General features: G+C 45.6%; 1 protein-coding gene across 13 annotated transcripts in view; it reads right to left on the bottom strand.

The window, feature by feature from the left end:
* Window positions 1-23469, bottom strand: part of Dyrk1a (dual specificity tyrosine phosphorylation regulated kinase 1A) — a 135848-nt gene extending 112379 nt beyond the window's left edge. For 2 of the 13 annotated variants that reach the window (XM_087212238.1, XM_004842382.4), the window contains exon 1: window positions 23262-23386. The gene's annotated coding sequence lies outside the window, so the exon portion shown is untranslated. Of the gene's footprint in view, window positions 1-20607; window positions 21207-21832; window positions 22000-22528; window positions 22583-22670; window positions 22691-23261 lie in introns of those variants that run through there. The other 11 variants (XM_087212235.1, XM_087212240.1, XM_087212236.1 and 8 more) reach the window with 8 other exon arrangements.
* Window positions 23470-23939: the final 470 nt, after the last annotated feature.

Genomic DNA, 23939 nt, shown 5'->3' with positions numbered 1-23939 from the left:
AGAACTGTGTGGGTCTCAACCAAATATTTGAAGAAAGCTGACAATATCAAAGACAGAAACCAATGGCTGGACAGGGTGGTATGAACCTTGTACCCTCCCTCAGGTACTCAGAAGACTGGGGAAGATCATTTGAGTTCAGAAGTTTGAAGTCAACCTGGGCAACACAACAAGACCTTGTCTCAAAAAAACAGGGGGTGGGGGAGTGGGGGGTGGGGGTTGTTGGAGAAACCAAAGCAAGCAGAAAAACAGGAATCCAGGGCCAGGGATTTAGCTCAGTGGTTTCACCACCTGCTGCACAAGCACAAGGATCGGAGTTCGATCCAGAAAAACAGGAATCCAGCGAAAGCTGAATCAATATCATGAAGGGGGAAAAAGGTATTTAACAGTTATACAAATGTATATTTATGCACTAAGTAAAAATAATTAGGCCCGGGGATTTAGCTCAGTGATTCCAGCGCCTGCCTCGAGAGCGCAAGGTCCGAAGTTCGATCCCCGGTACCAAAAAAAAAAAAAAAAAATAAGTAAAATAATAGTGGTGAAAAAAAAAACTACTAAGAAAATAAAGATATTTTCATGAAAAATAAGGAGGTGAAAAATATCTCCCAAGGGATTACAAAACAGAAAATAGTATGACAAAAGCACACGTCACTTGAGAAAAATAGGAAGAAATCATCAAGGACATTATATAAGAAAATTTTCCAGGATTAAAGCATATGCTCCTGCAAAGTGGAAAAAATGGATCCAATACAATAAAAAAAATCTACGCTAAAATGCATCACAACAAAACTTCAAAACAGCAGAGATAAAGAACAGATCTTCAGAACTTCCAAAGAGAAAAGGAGGAGGGTTAAAGGGGCAGAGAGATGACCTAAAAAGAATGAAAGTTTGGGCCGGGGATTTAGCTCAGTGGTTTTGCCATCTGCTGCACAAGCGCAAGGACCTGAGTTCAATCCCCAGTACCAAAAAAAAAAAAAAAAAAAAAAAAGAATGAAAGCTCCTAATACACTCATGGTTTTATAGTAAAATATTAAGTGGCTGTAAACATCAGTCATACTTTGTGCCTCTGAAAGCAAATATATAGTCATAACTTATTCTCCCCTCTCACTTCCCCATTGAGAAAGACAAAGAAGTGAAAGTAATTTTATCAAGTCTCTAAATCTTACTGCCAAGGGACAGGGAGAAGAGAAACACATCTATGACACCATGTATAGAATAAGAGAAACACACAAGGGATTAAAAAACACATCAATGACTCTGAGGATTCACTCAAAAACATCAAGATCACAGCAGGCTACAAGATAGGTAATACATTTCTTCAACAAGTAAATTGCATTATGTGTTGGTTTAGTGTGTTGAAATAAACTGCATCATAGTCACAAAAAAAAAGTAAATTGCAAAGAGAAAAAAAATAGAGAAGCAACTAATAGATGAAAAGAAACTGATAATAATTTACAGACCCTAGTGAGACACTGATTTCTGAGTCAACTATTTTAAATACAGAAGTATGAGGCAATCAAGGCACCTGCCAATTTGAATGGGGGATGGGGGAGACAAGATCTCCCTAAGTAGTTCGGGCTGGCCTTGAACATGTGGAGATCCTCCTGCCTCAGCCTCATAGGTGCTGGGATCACAGACATGCACCACGCCTAGCTTATAAATTTTTGTAAAATCAGTAGTGTTTATTATCACTATGTAAATCTTGCTTACCATAAGGCAAACTTTATTCTGTGACTACATTTTTCTCCTTGTATAATTTGGTTTTCCCTAGAATGAGCAGTTTTCTTTATTTCCACTTGCTTTATTTTCTAGGAACTTGTGTATTAAGTTTTTTCACACTTCTAGTAACCTCTCAATATAGTTTTCTGTACAGGTAACATACCAGGCAATTAGTTACTTTTTCCTCCTAAGAACTCTGAAATTCTTGCTCTCTGGGTGTAATAGAATTCCCTTTGGGATGTCACCCAACAATCTTAAATCTCCATTTCCTGCTTCTCTGGCCGCCTTCTATTTTATCCTTCATGTTGCTGAAGTATATCTCTCAATATTTACTGAGAAAAGGTACATTATGGAGGCTATGTAGCCCAGACTACATAGTGAGACAGTCTCAAAAAAAAAAAAAAGAAGAAGAAGAAACCAAAACAACAACAAAGTAAATTTTATATAACCCTAACGGACAGATGGAAGAAGAGTGTGAGGAGGTGATTTCAAGTTCAATATTCATCTACCTTAATACAAAGTCAATAGATAACATCTTAAATTGTAAGTCAATTACAAAATGAGGGTCAAAGCTACCACCCAGCTTCCAAACTGCCCGTCTTCCTTTGGAACAGAAGCTAATTTTTCTCAGGACGGATCTTCACACCGCTGCCATTTTGGGATGTGCTTAGGGAAAGCATATCCATTTCCAGGAGCAGGCTAATGGGTCTCACATAATCCAACTTCCCTTTCCAGTGAGTGTTTCAGAAACAGATATTTAACTCATAATGTCTTCTAAGAAGTTTCTGGGCAAAGTTTCCCCTCTTACCTAGCTACAAGAAGAAAATGTTTGTCTTCTTTCTCTGGATATTGTTCTTAGAACACAACTTCTGTCTGCAGTCACCTTATTAATCCAAGCATAGGGCCCATCCATGACGAAAGAGGGACATGGAAATATCTGGGGCCCACATTACTGTCACCAAATCAGATAGCTCTTAAACCTCTATTAGTGACTTTAACCCCTGAAACCAGTTTAGTTCAGGGTATCAATAACTGCATTCCATTCAAGAGCACCCTGATTTAATAAACACATTATTTAGAAACAAGACTTGAGGCAAAAGCTCTGCTTACACAGCAGAGCTTGTCAACTGCTTCGTGGGTCACACAGCACTGCAAATGTTTCAGGTGTGCCAAGATCCCCCAAGTCTTCAGGACCTGAAACTGCCTCTCTCATCCGTCCACAAAGGCCCAGCTCTGTACAGTAGGGCTGGGAAGCACAGCTAGTTTTCGCTGTAAGCTTTCCACTAAGTAGTATATGTTTTTTTATTATGTGCACATTAAAAATAAAAAATTTCTGGGCGTGGTGCCACATGCCCTTAATCTCAGCACTCAGGAGGCTGAGGTAGAAGATTGTCATGAGTTCAAGGCCAGCCTGAACTACACAGTGACACCCCCACCTCAAAAAATAAAAAATAATTGTACCTAAGAAATTATACAGTAAGCACAAACTAAAGAGCTATAAAGGGCCAGGGATTTAGCTCAGTGGTTTCACCACCTGCTGCGCAAGCACAAGGACCCAAGTTCGATCCCCAGTACCAAAAAAAAAAAAAAAAAGACCTATAAAGAGGTCATTGACAGTAATATAAAGAGGGCCGGGGATTTAGCTCAGTGGTTCCGGCGCCTGCCTCGCAAACACAAGGTCCCAAGTTCGATCCCCGGTACCAAAAAAACAAAAACAAAACAATAATATAAAGAAAGAACTTAACTGAAAGATGACTTGGCAGTAGCACTGATCTCAAAGTGGTAGGAGAAGAGGACTTACAAGGTGTCAAGAAACCACATAGTTCTCAACATAACTACCCAATCACAAAAAGCAAAAACATAATCATGTTTTATTGCGCTCATACTGGTTGGATCATATTAACTGCTATCCACTAAACTTTCTTTACATTTTCAAGCGACTCAAATAGGATGCTCAGATAACAGTATAAAATAATACAAGAAACCCTTCACTGAGCTACATACTATCAGCTAAGCAAGATGTCCATGGTCTCTGCCGTCATGAAGCTACGCTGGTCCTTGCTAAACGACGGTCCACAGAAGCAATACAGAATAAAAACTGAGCCAAGGCTAAAACCTGGTCTGAATGCACCCACACCAGCTACTGTGTATTTCAGGCAATATTACTTCACCTCTAAGCATCCAGTTCATCACCACAGGTTACATGAAAACAGCAGCTGAGCTGTGATGTGTTTGTGTTTATGAAGAGATAGGAGCAAATGTAATAAAGACAGTGGAGAGGACTTCCTGTAACATGTTTGCGTGTGAGTTGTCACACCGCAAGAAAGCCCTCTTCTCCAACCTTCCTTCCTCTACACCAGCTCAAGCTCAAGGGGTTTGCAGAGCACACTCAAGGGAGAGGAGCCCAACTCCACCAAGACTGGTTTCTATTACTAGGTCCTCATCTCTTTAGCCTCTTAATTTTTTTAGTACTATGCAGCAACCACCCTGCAAACCTCTGCAACTGTAAAATCTGTTAAGACTATTATGCTGCTGAAACTCACCTGCTGGAAACTGACCACCTTCAGAAACAGAGGGACTGTCTTGTAGACCAACTTCTCCAGTGCCTAGAAGAGCACAGGAGAACTAACACTAAAGCAGTACTGCACTGACTGTGCATCACTCTCCCAGCCAGTCAGCCAACAGCTAAGGAGTGAGGCCCTGAAGACACTGCAACAAACGAAATGCAAGACCCTGCTCTCAACCAGCTTGGCTTAAAGAAAGCAGAAACTAACCAATAAAAAGCTAAGCTACAGGGGAGAGAAAAGTCATCGCCATCAAACAGGAGTCAGGAAAGTCTTCCCTGAACATACAACATCTGAGACCTAAAGCTGAGCAGGAGTGAAAGGGCAAAGCCCTTAAGTACTCGGCAGGTATTAACTTATTCTTCACAACGATAAACAGTATAGAAAGCTGTTATCCTTACTTTCAGACAGGGAAACTGAGGCACGGGGACATTACATGGCTGGGGAAAGACAGAGTTAGGACTCAAAGCCAGACATGGAGCTCAGAGTCCACAGGATGCACTCGTTCCCACCACACCCTGGGGCTCCCTGGTGGCCCTACTGCCTGGTGCCCACATCTTTGAGCAGACCCTTCCCCTGCATGTGGGCACAACCTCTGACTTGCTTCTGACCAACAGAATACAGCAAAGGTAACGGGATGTCACCTCCACGGATGTGGACACGAGACTGTACCTTCATGCTGCGAAGTGCCTCTCCTTTGTAGGCTGAGAAAGTCAGTGGCCACAGGGGAAAGAACCATGTGGCAAGGGACCCGACACATGTGTACTGACTGGCAGCAAGAAAACTCAGGTGCACAGTCTGATAGCAAAGGAAGGAACTACTGAACTGCCAACAACCGTATCAGCTTAGAAGAGATCCTTCTCAGGTCTTAGATGAGACCACAGCCTTGGCCAACATCTTTACAGCTTTCCAAGTCTGAAGCAGAGGACCCACTGGAGCACCAACACACCAGACCCACAGAAACTGTGAGGTGACCAATGTCTGCATGAGCTCTGCACTGCTAGCCTTGCGGTGTTACTGTTAAACAGGGAGAAGAAAACCTACTGTTGTGCGATAGTTTGTCCACACCCTGCTGCTTTGCTGGAATACTCACTTTCAATTACTCTAACTATACACCAAGTCAACTTCAGGTTGTGATCACAATTATTAAGTAAAACTCATTTACCAAGATGTCAGCATTCAACACAATCTAACCCTGCATTTTATAATAGCCATTTGACAACCATGCCTACTAATTCCACAGCTCTGTTATTTCCATCAACTGAGTTCTGTGTTCAAGTTCTCACCTATCCACTCTCTGTAACATCGGATCTGCCATGAATCCCAGTGTGTTTTTCACGCAACAGTTTTCACTCCCCTGGTCCAGGCCTTTTGATAACACCTTCCGTATCTGTGCCTAACTTTCCAAGGAACTGCATTTGATGTCCTTGGTTTGTTAACTCTAACATCTGCGTCAGTTCTAGATTTGTATCAGTTGATTGATTTCCTATGTATGAGTCACATCAACCTGCTTCTTTACATATATTTAGTAATCCTTAATTGGATGTTGAACATCTCACATGACTGGGTATTGGGATTGCTTATATTTCCTTCCCCCCACCCCAGTCCTTTTCTGTAAATATTATTTTGATACAGGGACTTCCCAGTCAGCTTTCCTATTGCTGGGACACAATACCCAACACTCATAATCCGAAGAAGTTTAATATGGCTCACGTTGTCAGGGGACTCAGTACTTTGGGGGCTGGCTCCAAGGCAGAGACATGGAAGAAGGGTGTTTGGAGCAAAGCAGGGGAACAGCACCTGAGAGGAAGGGGGCAGGGACCTATTATAGGATCTGTTGTGGTTTGTGTCTAGATGTCCCCCAAAGCCTCATAGGGTCATAGGCTTTTCCAGAGGTGGCTGGATCTAGAGTGTGTAAAGCTAGAGTTGATTCAAGGTACAATGCTAGACTTAACAGCACTAGGATTAAGGCGTTCGTTGAGTGCTACCCACCCTAAGTAGTCTGAGTAAGATGAAAGGGGCAGAAAGACACTATTAAGTTCCCTTGTTGCTTTTACTGTCTTCTGCTGCCCTGAACTGTTGCCCCTCTGCCATGTGCCACTCTGCCTTGAAGCCAGTTGATTATGGACTGAAACCTCTGCAAACTGTGAGCTAAATAAACCTTTCCCCCTTTAACTTTGGGTGTCAGGTATTTTGTCTCAGCAACAAAAGAAAAGTAACAGACAGTATCCAAAGCCAGGCCTCTATGATCCACCCATGTGCATCACTAATCCCCCAGGCAGTTCCAAGCCAATCAAGTTGATACAATGAAGCTTAACCACCACAGTAAATTACTAAACTGCCCAGGCTGGGCTTGAACTTGACATCCCTCCAGCCTCAGCCTTCCAGAGTGCTGGAATTGCAGGCATAAGCCACCACACCTGGCCTGGATCTGTCTCGTATTTCGTTCAAGAGTGTTGGACACAGTGATGGGAGGCAACTGCACTTACTTTAGACATAGTTTAGCCTTCCAAAGGTACCAGCAACCCCTGCATTGAATGAGATCTTTCCACTGTGGCTGTAAAGTACTCAAATAATTCTCAGCCCTGTGTAAGCTCTGAGAACTGTCCTGCTTACAACTTCCCCAGAGTGGTTTTCACTTAAAGTGACCACTAAGTAGATGCACAGAGCTGTTTGCCTACACAGCTCCCTCCTCCCCAGAACTCTATTCCTCGAAGTAGAACACCTTGGTCTCCTGCAACTCCAGTGTTTGTTTCCTCAACTCAGTGAGGTCACATGGCTCTATCTGGGATCCCCTCCCTGCCTCTAGTCAGAAGACTAAGCCATCACAGGGCTCACTTCATTCACCACCCATCAAGAGCAGTCTTGTGCTGCCCACTTCTCAGGATCTGAAAATGATGGTCTGTCCAGTTTTCTAGGTGTTTGTGGTAGCGGGGGAAATTAAGAATGCTACTACCAGCTCAAGGCCAGCTTGAACCACAATAATGAGCCCCCGTCTCAAAAAATCCAAAAAAAGAAAAAAAGAATGCTACTGCCTCATAGTCAAGGGCACAAGTCATGACTCTGTGACAGTAAGTTCACCCAAACCACATTATCTTGTTTTAAAGCTAGAACTCCCAAATACACACATATACATCATTAGCTACATCATCGCCATCTTCATTTTTTAGACCACCGATCCATTTCTGTAATTATGTTATTTGTTTTCTTGTTTTTTTGGAACCTTTTAATAAAATGTAAGCTCTGTTAAGTGCAGGGATCTTATCTATCCTGTCACTCCTATATCCCCTCCTAGGAGCATATTCTGGCTTAGAATAGACATTCAAATTCAACAAATTAATTAAATCAATAAGCAAACTGTTATAAGTATTTCACTTAATATATACTGTGAACTCTTCTAATTAGTAAATCTAATCTAGATCCAGGTACGCCTGACCCTGGAGAGTTCCTCAGAATTGTCTATTATCCTAATTAGCATCATCTAAGTAAAGGTTCTAGTTGCAAACAAAAGAAACTACCACTGGCTTTGTTTAGGCTGAAAAGGAAGTTATCAAAGTGTCTCAGGCAACTCACAAAAAGCTCCACAAGGGGACAGGCTGGAAGGCTACAGTCAAGAACACCAAAACTCAAAACTGATGTGGCCCACAAAAGACAACACAAGATTCAGCCACTGCAATTTATACTGATACCACGGAGACCAGGAATGAAACACTGCAACTGGAATCTGCCACTGCGTCTCTGCAAAAACAGTAACCCCAACCCCCTACTCCCCACTGTGGAACACAAATTCCAAACTGGTTATTTCCCTGTGAGACAGTCAGGCGCAGGCAAGAGTGGCAGCTCCAGGCCACAAGACTGCATCCCAACAGCAGAAGTGCACAACTGACTTGCAATCAGGAGGGAAGGTGATCTCTACCTCCCACCGAGACTCCTGGTCTTCTCCAAACACAGAGGCACTAGACTTTTACCACCCAAAGATTCATTAGCAAGTAGCAGAAGGCATCAATCCCAGCACACACAACTTTATCTATTTCTTCAATTAATCAGTTACAGAACTGTTTCTCTTTTATTTTCTAAGTGTTTAACCCATGGGCAATTAACTGTTCACTGGCTTTTTATTATCTGGAGGCAGCATACGCAACTTGCTATGATTACCCTAAGGCAAATTTACTTCCCTTGCATGTTACTTTTCTAACTTATAAAACAAAAAATACCAACTACCTTCCAGTGTTACTAAAAACATTAAAATAAAAAATATGTACAGTAGCTGGCCTATTAGCACCTATTGTTACCACAAAATAGTGGCTATTAAAGAGGAGAACACATCTTTTTAAAACCTGCCAACAAGCTGAGGTTCTAAGATTTTTATCTTACCTGGGTGTTACAGATGTTATGCACACAGTCCATGTTGCCAGAGAAAGCAACAAGTGGCTTAGAGCAGGATAAAGTGTTATCCACAAAACTAAGAAATTAATAAGCCTTTTACCCAAACCATGAGCCACCTTTCTTTTCTGTGCCTCTCCAGTGACCTGAAACTAAAAAGCTTCGTGAGGGCGGGGACCATGCACATCCCCTTGATTCACCACTGTCTCCAGGGTCTCCCGTCCAGCTGGATACAAAGGGGAGACCATCGACAAATTCTCTCAATAGCTGCTTTCCAAATACTACAGAAACCAGTCACCGACAAGACACAAAACTAGGTTGTGACAAATATCTGTAAGGGGTTTTTTTTGGTACCGGGGATTGAACTCAGGTCCTTGCGCTTGCGGGCCAGATGGCATTCCGGAACCACTGAGCTAAATCCCCGGACCTGTAAGGTTTTTAAAAAACTCATTCATTTCACAAGATTAACAGCTTCATAATTTTCTATGGTTACAATATTCACTTTTCTTTAAAAAGAAAATTATTTTCTGAAAACCTGTCCATTCAATAAACTTTCCCTCAATCATTATTGTCATCCAAATTTCAACAGTTAAACCATCCAAACTACTTTGACTTTTTTGTCGCTTTTTAAATGCAATCAAGGCTAGAGCTTATTTTATTTTACTTTTCGTACTGGGATCGAACTCGGGACCTTGTGCTTTCGAGGCAGGCAGTGGCACCACTGAGCTAAATCCCCGGCCCGTAGAGCTTATTTTAAATATGGACCTGAGAGCCACTAGAAACCCTGGATTACGGTCCAGTTATAACTGCTGAATGACCCTCACTGTGTTGACTAGAAATAATGAAGAATATTCAAGTGTTTTTCGATGCCCACTAAGGACTGTAAAGATGTCGATAAGCTGCTAAAATTACGTCCTCCTTTACCCTAGACAGCAGTCTTTTCACTTTCTCAATGTCTAGTCCCCACATAAAGCAGTCTCTTCCTCCTAAGTACACAGCTTTCTCCAACCCTCTCTTCTTTAAAACCCTGGCCTTTTCCTTTTCCCCCAACACTCCATACTCCCTGCTCAGCTCTTACTCACATGCAGATGTGCCCTGGCTATAGTCCTTTGGTCCTCCAGACCAACTATATAGATCAAAAGATGTAGCTCACTGATTCACTCAACAAACGTTGTGCTTACCATGTGTCAAGCACCAGGGCAACTTGCTCTCCACCTTCACCCCTACCCACAGGTTGCAAAAGGAAAAATTTGCTGCAAAGGAGTAAACAAGTACTAGAAGAGTATGATAAAGAAAGAGAACATGAAGACACAAGATTTGAAAACCTAAGAGCTGATTTGGGGAGGGTAGAGGGCACTCCCTGACCACACACAGCCCAAACTGAAGGGAAATGAACCACAAGGGTAGGAGCCACTAGTCACGTGACTGGGACGCTGACAGGAGACTCCTACCACTGGACTGGGCCGGTGGGGGGGGGGGGGGGCGGGGAAGGTGCGGGTCCTGTGATTATCCTGTTTAATCAGGAAAAGTGGTTTTCTTTTTTAAGAGCAGAGAATTTGTGCTCATGATTACTGAAATCCCTCTTCCCTTTCTGCCCATTTAACTGAAGCTTCCTTATTCTCTGACCTTCCCTGTATGCCCGCATCTTTCACAAGTCTCTCTTCTTTCACTCAACAAGGTCTGTTTCCAAACTGCCTCCCATAAACCCTAGAGCTCCTGTCTTTAAGTTCTTCCCTCTTCATAGCTGACTCTACTAATGCTGAATTGCGGGCCTTCAGGCCAATTTCTAGGTAAATTTACCTACATTTACTGAGGGTTTGTTTTTTTCTTTAATTTTTTATTTCCATTGGTTTTTTGAGACAGGGACTTGCTCTGTATTTCAGGTTAGCCTTGAACTCACTATGTAGCCCAAATTGGCCTCAAACTCACAGCAATCCTCCTGCCTCAGCCTCCCACGTGCTAGGATTACAGGCGTGGGCCACCATACTCTGTTTATTGAGGTTCTGAACTGGACTACAGAATCATTACAAGAAAATGCAAAAAGAATAAATTATAAAATACTCCATGAGATCTTATTAGTTTTCCTACCCTTGCTGTTTTGAAAAACTTTTATGAAAGTGTTATACCAGAGAAGTAATGTGTATCAATAATGAATGTCTGATGTAAAGATAAAGCAAAAATCACCACTATGATGACAGTTCTTCTTTGCAAGAAAAAAAAAAAGACCAAATCAGAACAAATTTTTAAGCTAATGATATTTTCTCAAGGACTAGAGTCTTATTTATATCCAAACAAACTCTTAACTAAAAATTACTGTCAAAATAATACAAATATTTTTATCTTCAAAGCGCAGCATCATGAGCTGGGCATGGTGGTGCACACCTGTAATCCCAGCACTCAGGGCTGAGGATGGAGGACCACAAGTTTGAGGTCAGCCTGGACGGCAAGACCCTGTCTCAAAAAACAAAACAAAAAAAGTCCCATCCAAAATTATCCAGTTTCACTGAGCGTGGTGGCACACACCTGTATTCCCAGCACTCGGGAGGCTGAGGCAGGAGAATGGCCATAAGTTTAAGGCCAGCCTGAACTATATAGTGAGACCCTGACTCAAAAAAAAAAAAATCCAATTTCATAGAATCCGTGTTCCCTTTAATGAAAATTTATGTCTTCTCTAGACTGTATCCTTAAGCCTGCTCAAGGGACAAAGGTCCCCCTTCTAGGTAACTTCCACGATCATAAAGAACATGAGGTGCTGGGCCAGGGATTTAGCTCAGTGGTTTCGCCATCTGTCTTGAAAGCGCAAGGACCTGAGTTCGATCCCCAGTGCCCCCCCCCAAAAAAAAAACAACACAAAACAAAAGAATACGAGGTGGTGGCCTTTCCTCTAGTATTGATTCCCAGGCCCAGTTCCACGTTTGGCACTAGTAGGTGCTCAATAAACAAACAGTTCTAACACTCCACGAAATACATGCTCTCTAATAACCAATCTTCTCAGTAGGACTCACGTAAAAACTAAGCAGAATACAAGTGTCCTGAGGAATCACTGAAACACTCAGCATAAATGACATGCTTACATGCTCAGGGCTCCACACTTCTCAGACCCTAAACTACCACCCAACTTCCTCCCAGACCCACAGCTCTGGACACGGCCTCTGCCACCGCCCCATGCTGGAGTCCCCCTCACCAGTGCTACAAACTGCCCTGTCCTGAGGGGAGGCTGGAACCACACTAATTCTATCTTTGCATCTTCACAGTTCCTTCAAGGCTGCGGCAGGAGCATTCCTAACCAAACCACTCCTAGGACCTTCAACAAATATCCTCTCTCTCTCTTTTTGAGACAGGGTCTCACAGTTACTGCCCAGGCTGGTCTCAAATCTGTGGACTCCAGCGATTCTCCCACCTCAGCCACACAAGTAGCTGGGTCCACAGGCAAGAGCACGGCTTGACTCCCTCTTCTGTAGAATTCAAAAATATTCCCTTGGCTCTGTTGGAAATGAAGGTGTAATTAATTAAGAACTGGTAAGGTGTGCCGTGTGCCTCGAACTTTTCGCCGAGGCTCACTCCTCCGTCCCCACACGGCCCTTTACACGAGCACCCCTCCCTAAGCCTCGTGCCATCAGTCTCCTGCTGAACACCCAGCCCCACACCCACTCCTGCTGCCCCATACCTTCTGACCTGCCCCTCCCGCCACCAGTCTATCACTCTCCAGTCGCCCTCCACGCCCCTCACACCACTGGGTCCTCTGCAGACTCTCCAGGGCCCTTGCGCTTCCATACAAGGCCGGGCCACTCTTTAGGCCACCTGCTCTGCACCACAGGCCGGCACAGCCTGTCCCCGCTCCCTCCCGGCCTCTGCTAGTTCTTCACTGTGCAGCACCGCTGAGGGTCGCTGAGGGTCGCTGAGGGTCGTACCATGGCCTTGCCTGTGTGCACTTCTGCCCGGTTAACACACATCAGGGGTAACCATATCGCATTCTGTCCTGCAGTCAAAAGCTACCACGTTATTCACCTATCTTAGAGGACATGCAAACATCTACTCAATGAAAGAGAAACGGGAATCTCCTTCCCTGTAGGCATGTACAATTTACTAAAATACCAGTTATTCATTCAACAGAATAAAAACCGGAAAATATTTTCAACTATACATGTCAAAGACTGAGTATTCTGTTATTTAAGATACAAGACCTATAATACAACTTCAGATGTTTGGTCATAATTAAGAATCCAAACCCATCATTATTCACCTATCAGACTGATGGAGATTAAAATCTTGAGACCATCTGTGAGAACTGGGAAACTGCATTTTCAGACAGTGGTAGTAAAGATATACTCACGCTAGATATGTTCTGGAAAACAATCTGCAATATGTATCGAATGTGTATTTACCTGGTACAGACGGGGGGGGGTGTCCCATGGTTTATATTCACAGAACAATTTCATGTACAAGAAAGTGCGTTGCAGCATTGTTTAAAAGAGCAAAAATATGAAAACAATTTAAATCCCCATTAATGGAGATTAAATAAAGGCACGTCCTTACCTTCTTTCCAACCACTAAAAATGACAGAGAACCTCTATCAGCCAATAGGGGACTGTTTCTAAGATGAACTCAGAAACTTAAGCTGCGAAACTGGATTTAGCATGGTTTTGGTTAAAAATGCCTGGTGTACATACCACACATCCTCTACCTCTACACTTAAAAACAAACACAAAAAAAATAAAAAATAACACAGAACAGGATCACACTAAACATGGTCTTATAACAATGCATATTCAAGGTATTATGCATACAACTGGATATATACATGCAAGGTACACTTCTGGTAGGAGACACTGAATAGTTTTTACCTACAGAGCTTGAGAAGGGGTATGATCTCAGACCATTCCATAGGGTTTGATTTCAAATTTCTTTTAAAAGCCAGACATGGTGGCAGACACCTGTATCCCAGCATTTAGGAGGCTGAAGCAGGAAAATTGCTGAGAGTTTAAGGCAAGCCTGAGCTACACAGTGAGTTCAAGGCCAACCACAACTATATAGTGAGACTGTTTCAAAAAAAAATAAACAAGGAGTATATACTACCTTTAAAACCTAGAATTTCCTAGGTGATCAGAACTGTGCCTTACGTGCTTGATTTGTTGCATCAAACAGGAGCCCTAAACAAATGATAAAACCCTAGGAAAAAGGGATACTCCTCTAGCCCAGTAGCTAATCAAGCCCAGTGGCTTCTCAAAAGAATCATCCTCAGTACCATTACCAACATTCCTGGTGATAGCCATTAAGAGACAGCTAATGGTACCCTACTACCCCACACAGTGGCAGTTCTCAAATGTGCCCTTCATCTCCTCAGGAAAGGACACAAAGTGTCATGCACTTCCCTCCCCTTTTCCAAAATGCTCTTAAAACAGGGGCTGATCTGATTTTTAAAATGACAACCAGCTAACTGATAAAGTGTTAACCTGATAAGAGGTAAAGAATATTCCTCTGGGAATATTTCCTTTTTAAACTTGGGAATCCTGATCTTAATCTAATGGAATGAACTCCAACAATGAAAATTACAAGCAACCAGATAAAGAGAAAAGTAGTAGTTTGGGGACAAGTCCGCCCTTTGTTCCTTCTAATCATGTCAAGTTCCTATCTGTCTACCTTGATGCCAACTGTGGTGCCAACAATACCTTATTTAAAACTGTCAAAGGGGCCGGGGAATAAGCTCAGTGGTTCTGCCACCTGCCTCGCAACCGCAAGGTCCCAAGTTCGATCCCCAGTACCAAAAAAAATTTTTTTTAAAAACTGTCCACTTCTCACCTTTATTCATTTCACTTAGAACACTTTTCTATAGAGCTAAAAGGACATTAAGTGAGGTAACAATCCACTAGGAATGAACTTGCATATAAAAAGCAACATATTTTAGAATGGCAGCTACCTCTGTAAAATCCCAACACATCTTACTGTGTTGTACTCTATTCCTACTTCTGTAGGAAAGAATACAACAAAGAAGCAGGAGTCAGGAAAACTACTACTACTCCTAAGCCTGCTTATTCTGACACAGTGGTTAGATACTTAGCCTCTTTGCATCCATTTCCTTCTGTAATGTTTCTCAAAATGTTGCTACTCCATCAGGAGTACCTCAGGGCCTTACAAAGAAAGCGAGTTCCAGACCATCATTCCAAACCTAAAAAAGAAAAGTATCTGAGCTTGGGAATTCTACAACTCTCTCCATAAGACTTGGAACCATTCATTAGGTTTCCCAAGTCCCTACTAGATCTAAAAATACAGTTTAAAAGAATTCTAGATCTTTTCTTTTTTCAAACCCATAGAAAGTATAAAGGAAGACACTACATAGTAAATGTATCTTTAAACATCACTGCTATCAACCTCTTGCCATGTTCAATGACTTGGACATTTACGGAAGTCCTGACAAGCCCAAGCATTATTCTAGCATTATTTGCTGCAGTTATGGGGAGGAATACACACACGAGATGGTGCAACAAACTATTAAAACTAAATCCAAAGTTTATATTCCAAATATGATTTACATGATATAATCACAGCCATAAAAACTCATGTTTCAGGGAAATGGGGAAAAAATAAGAGCCAAGATATATAATGTAAAGGTATAAATACCCAATGATGAATGTCATTATATTGTGTACCTAAAATGTACCAATAAACTTTAAAAAAAAAAAGCCCTCATGTTTCTATAAGAAAACTAAGTCTCAATAAAATAATATGCTATGAGGCCCAAATAATCCAACTATAGATATATACTGTATACCTGATGATCTCTTTCAATTTATACAGTTCAAAAGATTAGTGTCCGGGAGGATCGCCACAAGATCAAAGCCAGCCTGAACTGGCTTTGAAACCCTGTCTTAAAACAAACGAGATTAGTGGCCAAATATAGAAAATAAACGTTATTAACTAGCGAAATAAGTTGCCTTATCTCTGGAAGATGTTTCCAAAACATTTGGAAGTGTGATACTCCATGTTTTAATATTCTCTCAGCCCACGCTTTGTGGGAGAAACAAGGTCTCAGCAAAGGGCCACCCTATCACAGACCACAAATCCCAGCCTCCTTTGCAGCTACCTATGGCCACCTGCCTAAGTTCAAACCAAGAATATGTGACCAAAAGTTATGTACACAACTTCCAGCTTTGTCTTTAAGGAAAGACACACACACACACACACACACACACACACACACACACACACACACACCCCAGGCTGTGCCTGAACTGTGGACGTGGTGGGAAGCAAAAGGCTAAATCCGGAAGCCCAGGAAGGCAGAGGAAGGAGCTCTCTGGTCTGTCACAGAGCCACCCTATCAGCTGGAGATCGTTCACTCACTCTCTTGTTTTATGAGGAGACATAAGCTTGGTTAAGCCACTTTCTTTAACCACACACAGGCCTAATCTCCATTCTAAAGGTACATGAAGTTTAAATTTATTGTACCACAAACTTATAAGAAATTGATATTTAATATAATAGCTACCTAGCAACTCAGCAAAGCTAAAATCCTAAATTCTCATTTTAAGTCACAATAAAGCTTCCTACTGGATAACCCCATCACTGGGATTACCGCTACTGTATCATCTTATATTTACGTGGCATTTTATACTTTTACAAAGATCTCATTAAAATCCACAGAAAGTAACAAGGAAGACTTCATTTAACATTCTCAGGGCCAGGCATTTAGCTCAGTGGTTTCGCCACCTGCCGTGCAAGGTCCCGAGTTCGATCCCTGGTACGAGAAAGAAAAAAAGATATGAACATTCTCAAAATCCTGGGCAGGGTAACTGGTGCAATCCACATTTGGCCCCCGGGATACTGAACTCAGAAGCTGCCCGCTCCAGACTGAACAGCTAAGGCATGGGCCCAGCAGGGCCCAGCACGCAGGTCCTCACCATGTGTACACACACTTGTATCTACATCTGCCACATGTGAGGCACTGGATACGTGATCCAGCAGACCTACCGCTAACCAAATGAAAACTAAGACCTAATGGAGAGGGTCAGACAGACGTCACACGAATACCTGAATAGACGAACGTAGCTGAAAGTATGCAGCTACCTGCAACAAGGGTTGTGAAAGAAACGCAGGGTCTGGCCGAGGAACCTTACCAGACCGGGATCTAGGGATGGCCTCTCTGAAGCAGGGTTTATGCTGAGACCTAAGGCTGCGTATGAATGAAAAAAAAGGAAGGGAGGGAAAGCAAGGAAGAAAGCCCTGAAGAAATGTCTACGCATCTTCACAAGAACCCTATGGTGACCACCATCACCCTCAGGTTACAGAACAGGAACTGACCGTAGCTTGGAGTCAGCATCGTCTAAAGTTACACCGCCAGCAAGGGCACAGCCTGCTAAAGGCCCACATCTGCCTGACCCTGGGGCCTCCAGGCCCCCTCTCTCAGGGCAGGTGACCTCTCTACAGTATCGTTTTTTAATAGTCAAACATTTACCAGCACATTTCAGGCAAGCATAATGATAACCCACATCCCAAGGAAGCTGCACCTGTACATGGTGCCTCCCGCTTCTTTTTTACCATCCCCATCTCCCTCCCTCCCTTTGTACAAAATCTTTGTTTCCATTTTTTCCTTCTATTTTCATTTTTTTCCTGTCCCTCCCTTCCTTCCCCCTCCCTCCTCCCATCCTCTCCTTCCCAAATGAACATTTTCTTCCCATTTCCAATATCTATTATTCATTTCAGTCCTTATTTCCACTTTCGGTTTCTCACACCAGAGAAGCAATGCAGTATTTAAACTTGTGGCTCCACAGTATCTTGCTGCCTCATCTGCCTCCTGTACCTAGGTAACAAGCAGATCTGGAATAGATGTCACAGTGTGAGCACCTTTTTTATCCAAATACATATGCCAAAATGCAAGCCACAACCACAAACGTCCATTAAATTTTTAAAAATAAAAAACTTTGCACTGAAAATTTTATAGACTTAGAAAAATTAGGAGTTATTTAACAGGTATGTTATTTAGAATAGAGTTGCAGGGCATGGTGGCCTACACATGTAATCCCAGCACTTGGGAAGCTGAGGCAGGAGGATCCCCACAAGTTCAAGGCCAGCCTGGGCTTCATACTGAGTTTCAGGCCAACCTGAACTGTGTCAAGAAGCTGTGTCAAAAGACTAAAAATAAAAAGTAAAATGGAGTTGATCCTTACAGGCACTTTTATAACATATCAAAGCAGTTCACTAGTCTCCCCCAAAAAATAAACAAGCATTTTAATTATGGGGAGATAAAACTCAAAATGATTCAACAAGAGTAGAGCCACACTTTAAACTATTACCAAATACTAAATATATATCCCTCAAACAAAAAAATGTGTATATACATACATGTATATATAACATAAATACTTATCATATATATGTATGTCTCATACAATATATACATCTTGCCAAAATTCACAGTAATTACAAACTGTCAAATATCACCTTCCAAAAGAGTGGGAACATAGCGCTGGTAGAACCAGTTACCAAAAACCAAAACAGTTCTACAGCAGCGAAAAGCATGCCTACAAGGAACTACATCATTTTAGGTGTGCAATATACGGCATTATCTCCAATAAAGAATTTTAACTCATGATACAATTCTAGAAGTACGATTTTAATGGAAAAGCATAACCTTTTAAAAACATTTTGTTGGTTTATATGATGCACTATTCCCAAGTCATTTTGTTTTCATACACCACAAAAACGTAATTAAGGCTGTCTGTAGTCACTAGACTTCTAGGAAACAAGACTCGGCATCAATGACCTAATGTGAACCTTAAATTAATTACTGTAGTCATATTAGGCATACATTTCACTTTCACGCACCCTATGGTAAACTTTACAACTCTAGGTTAACATTATTGAAGTGACACAAAACAAAATTACAAAAGAAGCCGAGTGTGGTGGTGCACACCTATAATCCTAGCACTCTGAAGGCTGAGGCAGGAGGATAGCTGGGAGTTCAAGGCCAGCTTGAACTACACAGCAAACCCCTGTCGCAAAAACCAAACAAAAAATTTACCCAAGGTCGTAATATTTATTCCTAAGTCTTTTAGAAGGCATAACCACTAGATATATGTTGAGTGCTATTATACTTAGCATTGGATTCCCTTTGACAGTGCAAACTGTGCTATCAAGTTTCAGGGGACACCATGAAACAGTCTCAAGTAGTATCTTTACTTCAAAATTGAAAATAGACACATCCACATGAAGGTAAAACCACCAAAAGACTCAACAGAAAGTAAAGATTCTTAACTCACAATATACTGCCTGAAAATACAACAAAATTTTAAAAACTAGTAAAATTCTGAGTGACAAGCCAAGTTCTTGATAAAGGGTCTTTCTGGGAGTTCCCAGTTCTGCTGCTCTGAACAGTTGTTTATTCTGGGGTGGAGGAAGGGTGAAGGAGAAACTGGGAGGAGGGGCACCTGCACTTGCAATGCAAGACTTCTTTGAATAAGGGGACAACTACTGCCAAAGCAAAACCTGACACACATCTAAACACAAATACCAAGTAAGTCACAAATTAAGCTCCCTCTATTAGTCTTGCTTCTAATGTCTTGGACAAGGCCATTTCTTCTGGTAAAGCATAGTTACTTCTACCCAAATTTTCTTCCCATAATTAGATACCTGCCAATGACAAACACGCACACAAAAACACCTCTGGGCAATCTAAATTTCTAAGCTATTTCTTTAAAAAAAAAAAAAAAGTATTCACCTAATACCCAAGATTCAATGCAAATTACCATCTTTCTTTAGATAGGTACAAAACGAACGCCTGCCAAAGTCCATGGCATACCATATTTACAAAAAGTTATCTTAAATTTTACTTTCAAAGCTATTCCTAGCACTACAAAAGCCTATTAAGTCATAAATACAATAACCCCTCATAAATAAAATTGATAGACCTCAGACAGGCGATAAAGGGGGAAAGTTTTTCAAAACCCAGGATCTTTTTTTTCTATCCACATTTCCAAACAAGATACTGTGCAAAAAAGGAGGATTTTCATTTATCTTTAATGTTAGCACCTCTAAAATCTGGGCTTATCTTTTAATCTCTGGCAAGCAGTAATTATGTTAATTTCTAAAAGGTTCTACCCAAATGTCCTTAAAATGTTTACAAAATAATCTTATATCTAAATTACAAATCCCTAAGAATAACAAAGATCTCACTAGGTCATTTTAGTCCATTCCCCACCTCTACCAATAATTAGCATTCACTCGTCTATTTCTTCAAGTCTAAAGCCTTTGAAACCCTCACCAGGTATAAAGGAGCCCCAAGAAAAAAAAGGCCCCTTCCTTCCAGGACAGTTCACTCCCCGTGAGGCCTCTCTGAGGTCGATCTGAACCTTCCCCCAGCTTCACCAGAGGCCTGCTGGACACTGACAGAAGTCCAGAACGCCCTGCCAGATTCCAGGGCTCCAGAGATTTGGACAGCTGCCACCAACAGCACTGGGCTCCAAGGCCGAGGTCCCGAAAGCACAGGGGTACTCTTGGTGCGTCTCGTCTCCTCTCCTGCACCTTAAAAACCTTAACTACAACCAAGCACACTTTTTTCTTAAGTGTTTGTCTGAAACTTCAGCGTTGAAAATTTCACTTCTTGACTCCTACTAAAAACCTATCTGAAAGTAGTATTCTCTCAAAGAACAATTATGAAAAACTTAACAAAAGCAGTAATTCCAATGAATTATTAAAACACCCCAAGATCAAAAGTACCAGAAATGTTCATTCTTAACAATCCACACATGGAAAATATAAAGGCCTACAGGAGAAATAACATTATTCTAAGAAAAAAGTGGCTAAAAATAACTTTACATAAAACTTTCTTGTGATTTATCAATACTCAAAAGGACGCCTACAATTAAAATTAAGTATGGAAAACAAAAAGGACCAGGTAATATTTGTTAATCCCTTTCCCTCAAAAAAAAAATTGTTTTTGACTACATACTGTTCTTGGGAAGAGGTCTGAAAAGTTTCACTTAGTGAACTCCTCCCGAGGCTGCCACTTCTGCAAACCACCAAGTTCACTGCACGCTGCCAGCCGTAGGTGGGCAAGCTCCAGGTTAGAGCCCTGAGTCATCACCTCAAGTTCGCCAGGGTTTGGTACGAGTCACAACCTAGCGATAGCGAGCCCCATCTGACTAGCTCCTGCAGCCCCACACGATGACCTTGGACCAGGCACTGCCCTCCTCCAGGCTCGGTCTCATCTGTAAAATGGGTAACAGCGCCTCCCGGCAGGTCAAGCGGGGACCCGGAAGAAGCCTGGGAAGACACCCTGGCACTGATCTTGGAGTGAGTGTGAAAACACCAGAAAGAGTTATTTTCTGGCAATTTGATGGATTCAAGAACCAAGTCGTGCTGCCATTCCAGAGCTGCACCTAGATTCCAGGATTCGCATCCCCTGAGGATGGGCGAAAGGCAGAGTCCCCGGCTCGCCCACCTGACTGTTTTCCACTATTTCAGGCTGGGGGGTCGCCTGGGGCCTGGTGCCGGGGGTCGGGGGCCGAGATCCTCGAGGAGCCCGGACGCCCAGAAGCCGGCGCGAGGCTGCGGCTATAAATAGCGCGATGAAGTTTGTGCAATGCACAGGTACCCTTGCTCGCCCGGCCCTGCGCACCAACTCCGGCCGGCGGGTCAGCTGCTCCGCTCCGCTCCACGCCCTGAGGCCCGCGCACCAGGCCCAACTTCAGCCCCCGAGCCTGGGGCGCCGGGGACCCCCGGGGGCCGGCGACCTTCCCAGCCCGGGGCCTGCGTTCTGCCTCCGCGGCGGCCGAGCCCCATTTTTTTTTTAACCCGTAAATTGTCCTTGCGAAGAGCCCCGGCGGCTCCCACGCTGGTGGGGACCGAGAGGAGGGACGAGGGAGGAGCTGGGGGCAGAGGATGAGGAGGAAGAGGAGGAGGAGGAGGAGGAGGAGGAAGACAACCTCCTCCCCTGCGCCCGGGCGGCCAGTGCGGAGCCGGCTCGGCTCGGCCCCGGGCCCGCTCCCCGGAGGCCCCGCTCCCACCCGCCGCAACTTCGCCGCCCGCCCCTCTCCTCCGGGACCGGCCGCGCTCCCCGCCCGGCCCGGCCGCGACGCCCTCCCAACATGGCAGGTCCCTCCCTCCGCCCGCCGGCCGGCCGCAGAGCCGCCGGGGGCCGCGCCGCGCCGCGCCGGGCGGGGCCGGACACTCACCGGGCCGATGGCGGGCGCTCGCGCCTCTCCCTCCGGTGAGTCTCAGCCGCGGGCTCCCGCTCCGCCGCTCTCCGCCCCCGGCGCCGGGCGCCCCGCGTCGCTCTGGTCCTCGCCCTCTCCCGCTCTCGTCTCTCCGGCTCGCGGCTCCAGCGGCGCCCGGGGCCGGGGCAGGCGGCAGCCCCTCCCCGGCAAATACCGCAGTCCCCGGCCCCCGAGTCCCGGCGGCGGAGGCCCGGCCCGGCCCGGCACGGAGGGCGGCGGCGCGGCGTTGGCGAGGCCGGGCGCCGAGGGGCGGCCGCTCCCGGCGGCGGCGGCTTCTTCCCGAGGAGGATTTTGTAAATCTCACAAAATGGCGCGCGCTCCGAACCTGCGCAGCGAGCAGCGCCGGGGCCCGAGCGGCGGCGGCGAGGACGGCGGCGGCTTCGGCTCCTCCGCCAGCAGCGCCCCGAACCGCCCGCCCCCGAGTCCCGCGCAGGCAGACACTCGCGCACACACTCGCACACGCGCGCACACTCGCCCTCGCACACGCTCCCTCGCACACACACTCTCGCACACTCACACCGGTCCCGCCCGCTCGCCGGCGGCGGCAGCGGCACCAACAGCAGGAACAGCAGCAGCACAGGCGGCGGCGGCGGTGGCGGCGGCGGCGCCCGCGCCCGCACCCCCCTCTCGGGGCGTCCGCTCCCTCAGCCCGACCTGGGCCGCGATCCGCAGCAGCGATGGCAGCAGTCTCCCCGGATCCCCCCGCCGCAGTTGCCGCCGCCACCCCCGCCTCACTCCAATGGGGCTTTTTATTATTATTCGGGCGGGAAGCGAAAGGGTTTAAAAAAAAACCAACCAACAAAATGGCGACGGACCGACCCGGTCGCTATAGCAACTGTCAATCAAAACGCAAAACCCCGGCTGACGTGCTGACGTCCTCCTCCCGCCCCCCCCGGCCCCAGGCCGGCGGGCGGGGCCTGTTGCTCAGGTAACGGCAGATTCCGTTCCCTCCTTCCCCTTGCTCCTCCGTCCCCAGCCAACCACCCAACCCCCTCAGGTCACGTGAAGGATAAATTCGGAGCTCGGGCCCGCTACGAGTGTCAGAGGAGGGCGCGTGATTCGCTCGGGGGAGGGGAGAGGAGATGGGGGGCGGACGGCCGAGGGAAGGAAGAGGAAGGGGACGGGGGCGAGGCGGCGGGCGGCCTGTGCGCAAGAGAGCTAGCCAGCGGCCGCCCGCCGCCTCCTGGCCGCCTCGCCCCGCCCCGCGCCCGCGCTCGCGCTCGCGCTGACTGCGGCCCGGGGAGCGCGCGCGGCCTCCTGCGCTGCCACCGCCCCCGGAGCCCGCGCTTCCGCGTCGCGCGCCCGCAGCCCCGCCCGCGCGGGGGAGGGGCGCGCGCCGCCGGGGAGGAGGGCAGCCCACCCACCCGCGCCCCGGCCCGGCCCTCACCGCGATGCGGCCGCCGCGCGCGCCTTCGTCCCGGCCGCACGTCCCGAGCGGCCTGCGTTGGGTTCGCGGCCCCCCTCTCCGGAAAACGCCCGCTGGGGCCGGGTGGGGGCGGGGAGGAGCCGCTTCCGCGCCCCAGACATCGCAGGGATCCCGGACGCGGCGCCTGGACCCGGGGTGCCCCGCCGCCGCCGCCGCCGCCGCCGCCGCGGTCACATCGCGCCTGCACCCTGCACCGGCGCCTGCAGATGACCAATCGAGCCGTCAGCAAAACTTTTTAGGCAGTGCACGCTCTCCCCTGCTCGCCATCAGCGTCAAGTCCCTCCCCACCTTCCGGGGCGCAGCCTGCCGCCTCCATCGGATGCCCCTTCCGTGCATCCTCCTGCGCCGCGGCTGCCCTTGGCCAATAACCTGGCCTTTCTGCTTTTCATACACCACTTCATTTTCTAGATTCTTATTTGCACACTTGGCCTCAACGATCAAAACATTAGTATTCTGGCGTTCATTTTTACCCAGTCTGCCCCTCTTCCCTGGCTAAATATTCCTGGGTGTGCTCTTCCAGGCGTTGAGACCCAAGTATACTGTGCTGGCTACTTTGTAATTAGTAAAAAGCCACCGGTTAAAAAACGTATTTTGTACCAACTCCAAGATAATGGCGTTTCGTAAATAGCTGTAAAAGGT

This window comes from Heterocephalus glaber, unplaced genomic scaffold (assembly GCF_053883595.1).
Source record: "Heterocephalus glaber isolate CG9 unplaced genomic scaffold, H.glaber_assembly_v1.0 deba00000122, whole genome shotgun sequence".
Taxonomy (NCBI): Eukaryota; Metazoa; Chordata; class Mammalia; order Rodentia; family Bathyergidae; genus Heterocephalus; species Heterocephalus glaber.
Note: the sequence above shows the minus strand (reverse complement) of the source record. Positions and strands in the feature narration are given on the sequence as shown.